Source organism: Silene latifolia, chromosome Y (assembly GCF_048544455.1).
Source record: "Silene latifolia isolate original U9 population chromosome Y, ASM4854445v1, whole genome shotgun sequence".
Classification (NCBI taxonomy): domain Eukaryota; kingdom Viridiplantae; phylum Streptophyta; class Magnoliopsida; order Caryophyllales; family Caryophyllaceae; genus Silene; species Silene latifolia.
In genome coordinates, this window is record NC_133538.1 from 405,951,851 (window position 1) to 405,966,843 (window position 14,993).

Genomic DNA, 14,993 nt, shown 5'->3' on the forward strand with positions numbered 1-14,993 from the left:
CGTGCCACTAACAACGTAATTAGCTAAATCTGGATACCAAGGATCTTAGTTAATAATAGAGGACAGAACAGCAAATAAAGAATCATCAGGAAAAGAATCATCAATAGGTAAAGAATCTTCTCCCTCTTGCTGTGACAGTCGCGACATGTGATCAGCTACTACGTTCTCGGCACCTTTCTTATCTTTTATCTGCAAATCAAACTCCTGAAGGAGGAGTATCCATCTCAACAGCCATGGTTTAGCTTCCTTCTTAGCAAGAAGGTGTCTCAGCACCGCATGGTCAGTAAAAACTGTAACTTCTGACCCTATCAAATAAGAACGAAATTTTTCTAGCGCATATACCACAGCTAGCAGCTCCTTCTCAGTAGTGGTGTACTTCACTTGAGCCTTATCCAGAGTTTGGCTCGCATAGTAAATTGCATTTAAAGCTTTGTCTTTCCTTTTGCCTAGCACCGCTCCTAGTGCATAGTCACTAGCATCACACATAATCTCCAACGGCAAATCCCAGTCAAGAGGCTGTATAATCGGCGCCGAAATCAAGGTCTGCTTTAACCTGTTAAAAGCAGAAAGACACTCATCAGTAAATACAAAAGGGGCATCCTTAAGCAACAGCTGTGTAAGTGGTTTAGCAATTTTTGAAAAGTCCTTAATAAACTGGCGATAAAAGCCAGCATGACCAAGGAAACTCCTCACTCCCTTGACATTAACAGGTGATAGGCTTATCGCGTACCTATGCAAAAATAAATTCCCTAGACACAAGTTAATGTAGTAATAGGGGTCGAACACAAGGAAACGGGAATTACGTCGTGAATTGCTATGGGTGGATTTTTATTAAGGTCGATTACGATTTGGTTTGGTTTGGTTGTTTGATGATTAATAACAAAAATGATGTAAATTATATAATAAAAGAGAGTCTAAGGGGTTCGGGTCACACATGCAAGGGTAAATATATGATCATGATAAATGCGGTACTAATAACATTGTCAATTGCTTAGGCTTAAAGACACCCACCTTACGATATTAGTGTCAACCTTAGACCGGGTCCTAGAGAAACTCTCGTCCATGACTAGGTCGTCCTACTATACGTGCTTAGTCTAATTCAATTCCGTGCCTCTCGACTTATAGAACGAATAAACAAACTTAATCAATTGAATAGGGCCCTAAACAAAGATTAAACATTGTGGCACAAGCATGTGATAGAAGCAATATGATCAATATTATTATTAACTTATTTTATCATGTTTATATATTAAGTTTATGCATGGCTCCCCTAGCCCTTAGACTAGGAAATTTAGCTACTCATACTAAAATGTAAATTGTAAACTAAATTGTAAGAAATATTAAACATGGTTATAAGATTTATATTAATTAGATGATATAACAACGATGCTAATGTAAAATGGAATACTTGATTATCAACTATGTGGTAACTAAAATAGAAATGTAGAATTGCCAACTAGAAATAGAAATACCTTAATAATAGAGAACTTGTATGGAAGAACAAATAAAAACCAAATGCTTGAAATAACTTAGAACCAAATGTTTGAAGAACTACAAGATTAACTAATTTGTAAACTAATATGAAAACTATTGAGAGAAATATAATGCTTAAGGCTATTGTAAACTAAACTTGGACGTAAAAATTGGATGCCTAAAGCTTGGGAACACCTCTCCTATTTATAGGAGAGGTGAGCATAACGTAAAACATCAAGAGGACTGTGGCCCCGATCGGCATTGCATGGCCCCGATCGGGGTCATGTGTTTCCAGCTCCTTTGCCTTAATCCTCCTCTTAATTGCTTGGAGAATCCTATGTTGGTGATTAATTGTGCGATTAATCACCCGGTTAAGACCTTAATTCTTGGCATCCTAGGTAGCTTGGAATCCTATCTTTTCCACCTTGACTTGGACTTTGAAGTTGGGCTTGGCTTTGATTGTTGGCAACATTTGCATTATACATAATAATCCATCAATTTCTCCATGCAAAACCCAATCCAATGCTCCATGCTTAGTCCAACACTTGGTCTTGTTTAGCTTAATGAACTTAGTGTATAAAATGATAGGGAAAAGCCTCTAAATGCTTAGATTCCTACAAAAACATGTTAAGACAAGCAAATACACTAGAACGACAAATATTAGCTTATGACACTATGATAAGTGCTAAAACCAAATAAAATGGAGCTAATATAGGGGATGAAAGTATATAAAATATGCACTTATCAAACTCCCCCAAGCTAAACCCTTGCTTGTCCCCAAGCAAGAAACCAAATCCCATCAATTGCAATATCCCAACAAGCTAAGCATAATGATTTAAAAACTCGAAACAACATGGGCAAGGGATAAAGCAAGACATGGATGAGATTTACACGACGGCGTAGCATAGAAAACTTTGAATGAAACTTTAAGCTCTTGCATGATCTTTCGACTTATGGACTCTCACGGGACACTCAAACTCTTTTATATGTGTAGGGACAAATTTTGTGAATAAACACTCAACTATCCTCGACTTATGATAATGTGCCCGCAATCTAATATGGTAAACATGTCAAATCTAGTAAGCCAAAACAAGCAAATGTAAGCATGATAAAGAAGCCAAATGAGTAGGAAGAAGGCAATATGTGATGGGTAGAAAGGGGGAACAAATGAATTATGGTAATGTGGAGCTAAGTCAAGCTAGCAACTACCAAAATGTAAGGATGCTCAATCCCAATTCTAACCCAATTTTTTCAATTCAAACCAAAGAAATTTCTCCAAAATATGTGAATAATGTATGAGAATTTCTCACATCAACTTCTTCTTCTCTTTTTTCTTTTTTAATTCATACTTCTTTTTTTTCATTTTCTTTCATGCTTTTTTCATTTCTTTCTTCTTTCTTTTCTCAATTTCTTCATTCTCATTTCAATTTTTTTCATTTCATTTCTTTTTTTTTCTTTTTTCTTGAGCATTAAGACCAAGCTCACATGATATTCAAACGTTGAAACAAATCCCAATTGAGCACCCAAACAAGACCAAACAAAGCTACTAACTCAACAAGGTAGGCAAATTATAATGTAGCTAGGGAAAAATTGTTTGTGAAGGGGTCAAGAACGCAATTATATTCATGTGAATGGCTCCAAAATGCTATAACAAATGAATGCATGCTTACCAAGAGATGACATGAGAACCATACTTGTGCGTTTTGATGTAACACACATTATAAGGAGACACCTACACTCACCTAAGAGAGACCGGATATGGATGCATCGGTCAAAAGAGGCTCTACCTTACCAATTTGTAGCTTGCCGCAAGTCAAGATCAAGCCTATTCGGTTCATTCTCCATCTCCCACCTACAATGTCAAGACATCCCCATGTAGCTAATATCCCATCGTTAAAGAATAAATCATTAGCAACAAGCCATTATTAGGATAAGCAAAGAGGAAAGTAGGCAACAAGCAAGCACAAAGCAAAAATTTCTCTCAAAAATTTTCAAAATTTCTACACTATATGCAACTATACTATATGCAAATGCAATATCTTCCCCCAAGCTAAACATCACATTGTCCTCAATGTGGTAACTATCCAAATCACCCAATCAAACCATAATAATGGCTCAAAGCACAATACAGGAAGGACTAGAGGTTATGTTTAATGGGTTGCAAGATCTAAACTAATATGCAAAGCAATTAAAAACTTACTCGATTTGCTAATCTCCCCCAAGCTAGCATGAATTCGGGGGATGTAGATGTTTCTTTGTGATCTTTAGTGAAGAAATGTGAAGAAACGAGAGAGAAAGGAGGAAATGAGTACCGTCGGGTATGCTTGAATGATAGAAAGAAATCTATCTTTTTTTTTTTCCCCCGTATAAAGCAAAGGCCGGAAAGTCACAGAACCACGACCCCGATCGGGGCCACCCAACCCCGATCGGGGTTGACCTCCTCTTCCCGTGTTTGACTTGCTTGTCTATGGAAGTGAATTCTTTTCTTGTTTTTTTCGAAAACCACGTCCCCGAACGGGGTTCCTGCATGGGGAAGCGTGCCATATTCACTTCTAAACCTCCTTACTCAATTTTCACCTAAAAATCACAAAACATAAACATCATCAAGTCGAACATTTTATTACTAATCTACGAAAAACAATAAATTGCAGAAAATTAAAAACAAAAAAAATAAAAGCAATAAAAAGACATAGGGCATGACACTTACACTAGCACCTAGGTCACAAAGGGCCTTATCAATGGTATATTTGCCTATAGTGCAAGGAATAGAATAGCTACCGGGGTCCTTAAGTTTCGGGGGAGACTTGTTTTGTAAGAGTGCACTACACTCTTCGGTGAAAGAAATGGTCTCAACCTCATTGAAGGATCGCTTCTTTGAGAGGATTTCCTTCATAAACTTTGCATAAGAAGGGACTTGGGTAATCAATTCCATAAACGGGATGGTGACTTGTAAATTTTTACAAACTTCTAAAAATTTAGCAAACTTACCTTCCTCCTTGTGCTTTGCTAGACGATGGGGAAATGGTACTTGAACAACTTATTTGGGAGGAGCATCCTCCACATCTTTCACTATCTCTTTCTCATTCTCCTTAGGAGCATCCACTTTCTTTGAAATGACATCACTCTCCTTAGCATTAGGAGAGATTTCCTCAATAACCACCTCATCACTTTCTTTCGGCATAGGAGACCCAACATCTTTGGCATCAAGCTTGCTCTTCCTCTTTAGCATCAACAATCGATGAGGAAAGGGCACACGATCTTTAACAATAGGCTCTTCACTAGTCTTCATTTGAGAACCCCCAAAAAACCTCAACCGTCAAGCACCCAACTATATAATGAAACAAGGAAAATTAGGAAAGAAGTTATGGGTGAAAGAAACACCGCTCAACAAATGTTGGCTCTAGCGTTAGAAGCGAAATACGTCCATTGGCACGAGATTGATTCCGAGTCAAAAGAGTTGACTCACATTTTCATGGCACATCCTGAAGCGATTAAGTTGTTCCGGGCTTATCCTTATGTGGTCATCATGGATTCGACTTATAAAACCGACACTTACAAGAATCCACTCATTGAGATGGTTGGTGTGACACCCACGGGATCGTCCTTCTTAATTGCATGTTCGATGATTCCTACCGAGTCTGACGAGAATTACAAGTGGCTGTTGAAGAAGTTAGCTGACATTTTAGATGTCATCGGAGCGTCCCCTTCTGTTTTTGTCACCGACCGGGAATTGGGTTTGATCAGCGCTCTCGCGACAGTATTTCCCGGGGTTGATCATTTGTTGTGTCGATGGCATGTGAACAAAGCCATCAATGCAAAAGCCTTGACATTATTCGGCACTGAGGGTATGAAGAAACATGTCATCACAAATCCAGAAGACGGTTGGAATAAGGTGATCAATGCAGTTACCGAGGAAGTGTTTCAGCACGCTTGGGAGTGTTTCTATCGTAAGTGGGCATGTATGTCCGATTATATAAGGAGAGCTTGGGGTGAACACGCAGGGAAGTTCGTTTTATGCTATACAAACGAGGTCTTCTATCTTGGTAACACGACAACTTCCCGTGTTGAGTCAGCACATTCTCTATTGAAGGCTTGGTTGAAATCAAGTCATCTCACACTTGACACCATGTGGTCCCGTATCCACGGCATACTATAAGGTCAACACTTCAAGATTAAGAAAGAACTCGAAGATGAAATGGGTAAACCAATGATAACATCTCGTACTTTCTCCTTATTGCAAAGAAAGGTGTCTACTAAGGCCATAGAGTTAATGGAGAAAGAACTTATGAGAGGCCTTGGTTTGGGTATCGGGTTGGTGGATCAATGCCGACACGTGCTACGAACGACTCATGGATTACCTTGTGCATGCAATTTGGTATCTTTGCACAAAAGAAGTAGGAGGGTCCATCTCGAGGATATTCATGTCTTTTGGAAGACATCGGTGTATGATATTCCTCAACAAATGCCGAAAAATGACGGTGATTTGTGGGAGGAATTAGTTGACGGTGTGAGAAATAGTGAATATACCCAAACTGACGCATGCACCGATCCGGCTGGTACGGCTCTACTATATCAAGATCCCTGACAAAACCCGAGTAAAGCGATACTCTACAAGCTCCCTGGGGACAGTTCCCGTAGGGCAACCATCGGACATGCTCCGACCTAAGATCGTCCAAACTATGACGATACAGCCGAAAAGTATGAGAATCGCCCTTACCCTGAGGCAAGCTGGCCCAAGCCTGAACAAGAGGGCGGTCCTCAAAAACGAAACCACCGCCGGGTCGGAACCTGGGAAAGTACTCGTATATCCATGTCTGGAGTAACGGCAGACACCCACTAACACCAGTACTATCTCGGTGCGATGCTATCCCTAACTGTCGGTACAAGTAAGCCAAACAAGCGGCACCCCAAGCATAGGAACCAACCTGATCAAGACTATCAAACAAGGGCAAAAACTGAGAGGACACCCTATCACCACTCTTATCCATGAAAATAGTATGACCCAGTAAAATCAAGAGGTAAGCCCGTAACGAGTCATGCTCGTTCCCTAGGTAAACAACATTCCTCAAGTCCGATGTAAGTAAACCGCCATTCTTGTCGCACGGTGGTACAACATCGAACTCAGGAACTCAGACCACTATCATCAGCCTCGCCCAAACCGTCCACAAGCACCCGCTCACCACTAACAGGTATCCCAAGAATATGTTGGACATCATGGAGCATGATACTAATCTCTCCAAAAGGCATATGGAAAGTGTTAGTATCCGGGTGCCACCTCTCGATAAAAGCATTAAGGAGGTTATCATCTAAACCAATGGTAAAACACTCCCTCAAAACCCCAAGCCCGCTTGCCTGTACCCTAGCTGCAACAGCCTCACTGAGACATATCTGCCTGATCTCCCTCGCAGCTTTCGGCCTCTTGTTGAGCTTGATCAACGACCTCATATTCTCCTGGTTAGGGTCCGACCAATAGTTGAACGCAACGTGACCACCAAAACTCCGTAGGGTGCCAATGTTACTAGGACCACCAGGAACGGGCTCTCTCAGGATCCAAGAACTATCCATCATCGGCCTCCTCGACCTATCGGTGCTAGAGGACGTCTCTCTAACACTCGAATAGCGTCCTCTACTATCCCGACCCAACCTCAAACTCAACAGCCTCTGCGGTGACGGGTTCTCTTGGACCTGATACTCTCCAGCATCCTCCTCCTCCTCGGAACCGTCATCCGACGGCTCATCCTCTCTATCATGCTGGTAACTACCAGGAACCTCCCATGACCTCGCCTCCTCCGACTCACTACGGACGTGACCGGGATTAGGCATCATAACCATTCGAGACGTCTCTCGAAGTGGTGGTGGCTCTTTGTGGGCCTGCTTTACACGCAAACGATGCTTCGAGCCCATAACAACCCGCCTAGCAGTACGGTCGTGTACGTTTGGCGGAGGCGGAGCTGGCATTATGACCTTTCCTCTCTCATTTCGATATGCCATCTGCATTAAGAAAATAAAAGTTGTTAGAAAACACGTTAATCGACTAAAAAACATATAAAATAATAAAAATCGGCAAATAATAGCAAAAAACATGGTTTTTAAAAAAAAAATTAAACGTACCACGGACGAACAAAAAAGCCCCTTGATTGACCACGGACGAACAAAAAAACCCCTTGTTTGACCATTGCCAAACGTAATTTTTCCTTGTTTGACCATGGCGAAACGAATTTTTTTTTTCTAACCGCGGCCAAACGTAAAATTCCTTGGTTTGACCACGACCAAACGTAAACATGGCCAAACCAAATTTCCCAACGTTTGACCACAACCAAACGTGAGAGTCCCACGTTCAACTCCGCCCAACGTGAGAATATCATGTTCCAGACCATGGCCAAACAAAATTTCCCAACGTTTGCCATGGTCTTCCCCCAAATCGACCCAAATCCGATTTAACAACAACAAAAATCGACTCAAAATCTAGTCTATTTCGCAAACAACATCAACCTAAGTACAAACAATAATAAAATTTACATCATACGAACTAATTAACATGAATTTTACAAGAAAAACTAACCTATTTCAAAACTAATTCAATTAATTTTAATAAAACCTATCACATTCCCTTTACTAACTAATTCAATTACAAAACAAAATTAAAGTCATATAAACAATTAACATCAACAATAAGGGAAGGGGAAGGGAAACAAACAATTAAAAACAATAATTTAGCTAACTTTAACAAAAAAAATTAAAAAAATTGAGACTTACTTGATGGTGGTGGTTGTCGTGGTGGTGGAAGCAGTGAGGCTGGTGGCGGCGGCGTGCGGCATGCGGCCGGCATCGTGGTGGTGTGGTGTGGTGGTGTGGAGTGTTGGTGGTGGTTAATTGGTAGATTGATGATTTATTGTTTGCGTTTTTTGAATTAGAGAGGATTGTTAGTTAGTTAGTGAGAGAGTAGGGGTACTAATTAATCGTCTTTTTTATGAAAAACGTCGTCGATATTTACGAATCAGGATCACAAAAGAAAAAGGGTTGGGGTGATCAGGTTAATTTGTGTCTCTATTAAAAACTACAGCAAATTTCCTCTGATATTTCTCTCTTTTTGTATGTGATGTACACTCCATATAGTACTCCATTCGTTCGTACCAAAAAAAAAATATAGTACTCCATTCGTCCCGGTCATTTGTTGTTCTTTGGTTTTGACACAAAGATCAAGAAAAGGGAAGAAGGCTAATTATAAGATAACAAGTGGACCAAATTAAGTGTGAATGATCAGATTGCTCACCAAATGTAATCTTAAAATAGAAAGGAGGACAATTAACTGAGACACCCCAAAATAAAAAAGGACAATAAATAATTGGAATAAAGGGAGTATTACTTGAAGTTTAAGGCATGTGGGTTGTAACTTTAGTTTTTAGTTAGCACACTAATATAGTAATATTTGTCTTAACAATATTTGCTGGATTAGATTAGATATTGGTGTACAATTCTGCTATTGTAACTAAGGATTGTGGCACCACATTGCCCCATTTTTTTGATGGCTCCCGTAAATTGCGGGATTAGAGGGGTTGAATGTACACAAACTTATTCTTATGTTAGCGACATAAAAGATTATTTTCAGATGAAAAGATGAAAATTACTTTGAAAATTTAATCTACGGATCACTATTTCACAAGATCCGAAATTGCGAGATTCGAATAACCTCTAGTAAAAATTTGTATTATGAAACAACAATATAATAGAGTTTTATGGAGAATTTATTTTGTTCGATTTCTATTGATTGTATCTCGTCAAGACATATTTTGTAGATGTCCCGTTACTTTTTATTAATGAAATGTTTTATTTGCTAAAAAAAAATTAGATTGCTATTTCATAAGAGAAAGAAACGCAGTAACTTTAGTAACCTATATTGATTTATTTTATCATAATCATAACCAAAGAGTAATGATCAGTTTTTGACACCATTAGAAATCAATATCTGTATCTATCTATATTATTAAAGGAAGCTTTTTTTCGAGCGATTATAGAGACTCCAATATTCGCGAAAGACTTTCAACCAGTAATAATAGAATATTATTTACGTATTAAAGGAAAGATAAAAGTAAAATTCTACTACCAAAATAAGTGCAATCAAACGCTACTAAGGCTCAAATTTGTGTAAGAATTTGAGTCTACCTATCTTACCTTTATCATAAAAGTTGTTACGATATATATTGTCAAGCTCTATTTATCCTTGAGTTGTATTTGAGTTTGGAAAGGATAGTTGGTCACTATAAAAAGAAGTTCAGGCGAAAGTTGCAGAGATGCTCAATTGCTATGCTTCGTTTCCATTATATACTTCGTAGTTGCCTAGCTATTATATGATTGTATGATGTATGTATGTACGTTTTTTAATTTAACGCCTACGCATATTATTTTCTAATGATGATTTTTTTTATTAAACGCCTACACAATGCACAATATTATGAAAGATTGTCACTTGCCTTTGACAAAGCGTAAGTGATTTCGAGCCAATCACCACATGTGTTTGATACCATGTAAGTGATTTTGATGTTTTTCCTATACATGATGAATTTACCTGGACTATGAAAATATAGTCCGAATTAGTTAAAGTTGGCTCTTTTAACCTCCCGCGTCGTGCTACGTAAAAAATTTAAAGGATTTACGAAATTAGAGAGGTTGAATAAGTTTAATTAGAGTTATAAACTTTGTTTATTATTTAGTGAAAGAAAACTTCAAATTAAATACTTCAAGTTCACACCATACTTACGTTTTTTTGTTTTATTTTTTAAGTTGAATGATCATTATCTAAAGTAGGGTACGGATTTACGATCATGGGATTAAAATATCGACCAATAGTGAAGGCCATGGTGGTTAACGATACGAATAAGGAACCTTCATCGTCACCAAAGCGATTTTATATTCAATGTGATGGCTAAAATTGAATAGTTTACTTCGTTTAGGTTTATCATTGTATAATTCTTCATACATATGTACGATTTCAAAAGTAAGAGATCATTTGTGTGAGATACAAGATGCGACTACATGTATTTAGCCTATATATCAACATAAGTCTTACATTAACTTAGCAACATGTCCGGCCGAGATCACTTGTGTGAGATTTGGTAATCATTTATTAGAATTTAGCATGTATTACGTGGGTTTTAACATGCATGACATTAGGGAATTTTTTTTTTTTTTTTGACAATAATATGACATTAGGTAATGCTCCTACTTTTGTTGGATAGTTTTGTTAGCATATTATGATATTTGATTTGCAACACGGAAACTAAGAAAGTTAAGGTTAATCTTAGGCTATATTCAGGGCCGGCCCAAGGGGTGTACAACTCGTGCGGGCGCACAGGGCCCCCAAATTTTGGGGCTCAAATCTACTTAAGATGTTTAGTATTTTAGTATAACGACACACGTATAAGCAGTTAAATACTAGTAGCATAATGGTAGGTATATGACATTTTCAGGAGGAGGCCCGCGTTCGACTCCTAGCATTTGTTTCTTTTTTCTCAATTGCAGGGCCCACTATTAACTATTCAGCTTCTTGCCTTCATAATTTATTTTTTATTAATTAAAGTGGGGCCCTGATTATTTCTTTCTAATTCAATTTGTGTTTTATGGGTAATGTTTTTCTTTTCATATCATCGTAATAAATTTGGTCTTTGCTTAAAACCGTCTTGAGTTAAGACCCCTTACAACCTTCTTTTATTTTCACCTTTATTTTAATTGGGAGTCAGAGCAGTTTTAAGTTAAGACGGTATTAAACAAGAATCGGGGTAAATGTTTTTAATATAGCGCTTGAAAGCAAAAGTGGCGAGAAATTCTTATTTCAATGTTTATATTTTAATTGAGCAATTAAAAAACGACATATTACAAATAGTCTCACTATAGACGGATAAAGACGGGTCAAATATGCTAAATATGGTGACATTTTTTTGCCCCATCATGCAACTTGTTGCTTGTCTTATGCTTAAAGAGGGTGGAATATTTGGCTCGTCTATAACTAAAGACTGATATCTCCCGTCTATAATGAGAATTTGTGTTACAATTATTATCTCTATTACGTTTCAGGTCTTCCGACAATTAAACAATGTAAAGTATTTTGGTAATGATTAAGGTCCCAACTTAGATTTTTTTTTTTTTTTGAGTAATCATGAAATATATATTCTTTTAGAAAAAAAATTATACGTATTAGTTAGGGCCCCTTTTTGGGAATTTCGCACAGGGCCATCGAAATATCCCAGACGGCCCTGGCTATATTTGTTTGGGCTAAAAATAGCGTAATAAAGAAAGTCCACTTGGTGAAATAAAGATTATAGAGAAGAGGTGAGGAGGATGGGAGCCTGCAGTCAGGAGAAGGGGGAACAGGCTTAAGAAGGATCAAGAGCCCATCACAGTAGGCGCCCGTGTTAAGGAAAGGAGTGTCAGGGAGAAGTTAGGGAGATCGGGGAGAATTGGCAAGGGAATCCGGATTAGGAAAGAAGTCCTTATGGAAATAATATTCTCTTTCCATATTCGAGATAGAGTATATCTAGGGTTCTTACCCTATAAATAGCAGAAGAAGGAAATCAAGACGGACATTCATTCAAGAAACACCCGCATTCGTACATCAACACTCAAGATCACATCTCGGCAAATAATACACGTTCATTCTCGATCTTGCAGGCCTGACACCTAAGGCCAGCAGGATTAGCTTCGTACCATAATTGTAATCATCCTCCAAATCATATAGTGCAATACTTGGCAGGGTACCGTCCCTCCCGCGGTTGTTCCCACATTGGGTTTTCCGCGTCACCAAAATCTTACGTGTCAATTTACATTACGCACTTTATTTCCCGTTTACTTATTAACATACAAATCATCATACAATCGACCAACGAATATAGACTACATTAACCCTAAATCGACTTAGGTAAAAAAGACCTAAACAGTTTGGCGCCCACCGTGGGGCATTGTGGTCGTCAATCGTTGAAATTAATATACAATGGAAAAGCAAGTATCCGAACCCATGCCGGGAGCAGGCGACCATCGCCACCACCATCGTCTACCCAAAGTCCAACATCGACGGTGGCCACGCAGCTTCCGACATACCCCAAGAATCATACCGACAACAAAAGCCTCTCTACCCTCCAGACCCTGTTGTCTCGGCCCGTGCCACATCGGACAAAGGAACATCAAGCTCGGCGTCACTCCGCCGCCCGGTCCCACGCAGATTCTCGCTCACGGCGTGGAAAATCTTCGAAGCTATGGAAAACATTAGAGAAGATCAAAGGAGAGCAGATCTTTGAGGTAAGAAGGAGAGACAGAGAGCCCCGGGCACAAATTGATCTCCTAAAGCAAAGAAATCCAACACTCCAAAGAACAAGGCGGTGAAGGAAGATTTCCTTTGGTAGATCTCGACGCAAGGAGCATCAGCAAAGTGATACCAAAATGAAATAATCACAAGATTGGATTTGGCTACGACACCATCAGATGGAAGGATAACCCCACGAGGATTAGGATACCTCACGCCAGATAGGCGGCGACCCGGCACCTGCGTGGGGGGTACAAACAGTGGCCTCTCCGTCCATGCATCCCGCAAAGAATCGATCGACACCTACAAAGGATCCAGTCAAGCCGCAAAGTGAACGCGCAAGGGGACAATCGTTACCACAACCCCCTGTTCTTTGGAACTTACCGAACCTTCCAACCCGTGGATCGGAGGAGATATGCGACAAATGGTGACAGCGCACCCCAAATTCAGCCAATATAACTAACCAGCAGAACTTGGAGCTAAAGGAGATGCTGAGCAGGGTTCCAGGGCTACCACCCCCACTCGAGAAAGCAGCTCTAGAAAGCTATGCCGACTCACCATTCGTGGAAACCATATCCGTCACAGCCATGCCAAAAGGATTCACAAATCCAAACATGCCTCTCTTTGACGGCACAGCAGATCCCTTTGATCATGTCGGCCAATACAAGCGAAAAATGGTGACGGTAATGAATATAGGGCGGTGTCAAGGAGGCTTGCATGTGCAAAGGATTCGGGTCCACCTTAACGGGACCAAGACTTCGATGGTTTGTAAGCCTCACAAACAATGTCGATATCTACATTTGCTTGAATTGGTAAACGCATTTACTCAACAGTTCGCAAGCGGCGAGAAAGCCACGAAGCACGCGAGGGGGACCCGTACAGAATCGTCCGGGGGCGGAGAGAGCATTGAAGAATACAATACCGTTTAACAATGAGAAGGTAGCGAGACGAGAGTGTGATATCTCAACAAAGAGAGAAGCCTTCAGAAGAGGCCTCCACCATGACTCTGATCTATACAAGCAGCTGACTATGCATCCTTGCCATAGTTTCGAAGCAGTGCAGGAGAAGGCAGCTGCCGCGATCAGGCTGGAGGAAGATATCCTAGCCAGAGCCAGCTTGTAAAGCACGCCAAGTATTTCTAGTACTTCAGCCGTGGAGAAATCAGGAAGAAAACAAACCACCAACAAGAAGGACGAGAGATACAGACCATATGGGAGGGGAGTCAACAGAATCGAGGAAAACCAACTACTCCCCACCTTGGCAGAATATGGGTTCACTACAGGTATCGGAGGAATCTTGAAGGCACTTAGAGAGATGGGAGACGGAGTCAGGTGGCCTAACCCACCAAAAGAGGAGAGCAAGCCTGGAGAAAGGATAGCAAGAAGAAGTGCGAATTTCACCGTGATATTGGGCACAATACTGAGGACTGCTATACATTGAGAAGAGAGATCAAGCGCCTGTACGAACAAGGAAAGCTGAGCCACCTGTTACCACGTGGGGGCAAGCAGCAGGATAAGGTAGGCTCCGCCAAGCCGGTAGACCCACCCACATGCACTAAAATTATAAACGTGATAACAGGCGGCTCAAACTTAAGCGGCCTGACATACTCAGCAGCTAAAAGGCATGCCACCGAGACCAAAGGAGACAGACCAGCCAATTCTTGCAGAATATCTCACAGTGATCTGCCAGCAGTCAGCTTCGATGAGGGAGATACATACGATGAAAGAGAGCACCATGATGTACTTATTATCACCTTTTCAATGGCCAACCGCACGAAGAAAGGTCTTGGTAGATACAGAAGCTCGGTCAACTTAATCATGCCGAAAACCATAGAAAACATGGGATTCAAATGAGAAGGATTTACTGAAGAAGACTATTCCGCTAGTAGGCTTCAAATGGGAAACAACACTCGTTAGGTGAGATAGTCATCCCAACCTATGTGGGAGGAGTCAACAAGAAAGTCAGGTACCTGGTTATAGATGGCCCCTCGACTTACAACGTCATCCTAGGAAGACCATGGCTGCACCAGATGAAAGCAGTCCCTTCAACATATCACCAGTGCATAAAGTTCCCCACCCCATTGGGAGTAGAAACGATAAGAGGAGATCAGGAGGAAGCTAGAGGCTGCTACATGAAGGCACTCAAGGGCACCGCCAGCCCTCCCGCATAGCAATTACAGAAGCAGCGTGTCCAGGACGAATACATCGAGCCCCCGGCAGAAGAGTTG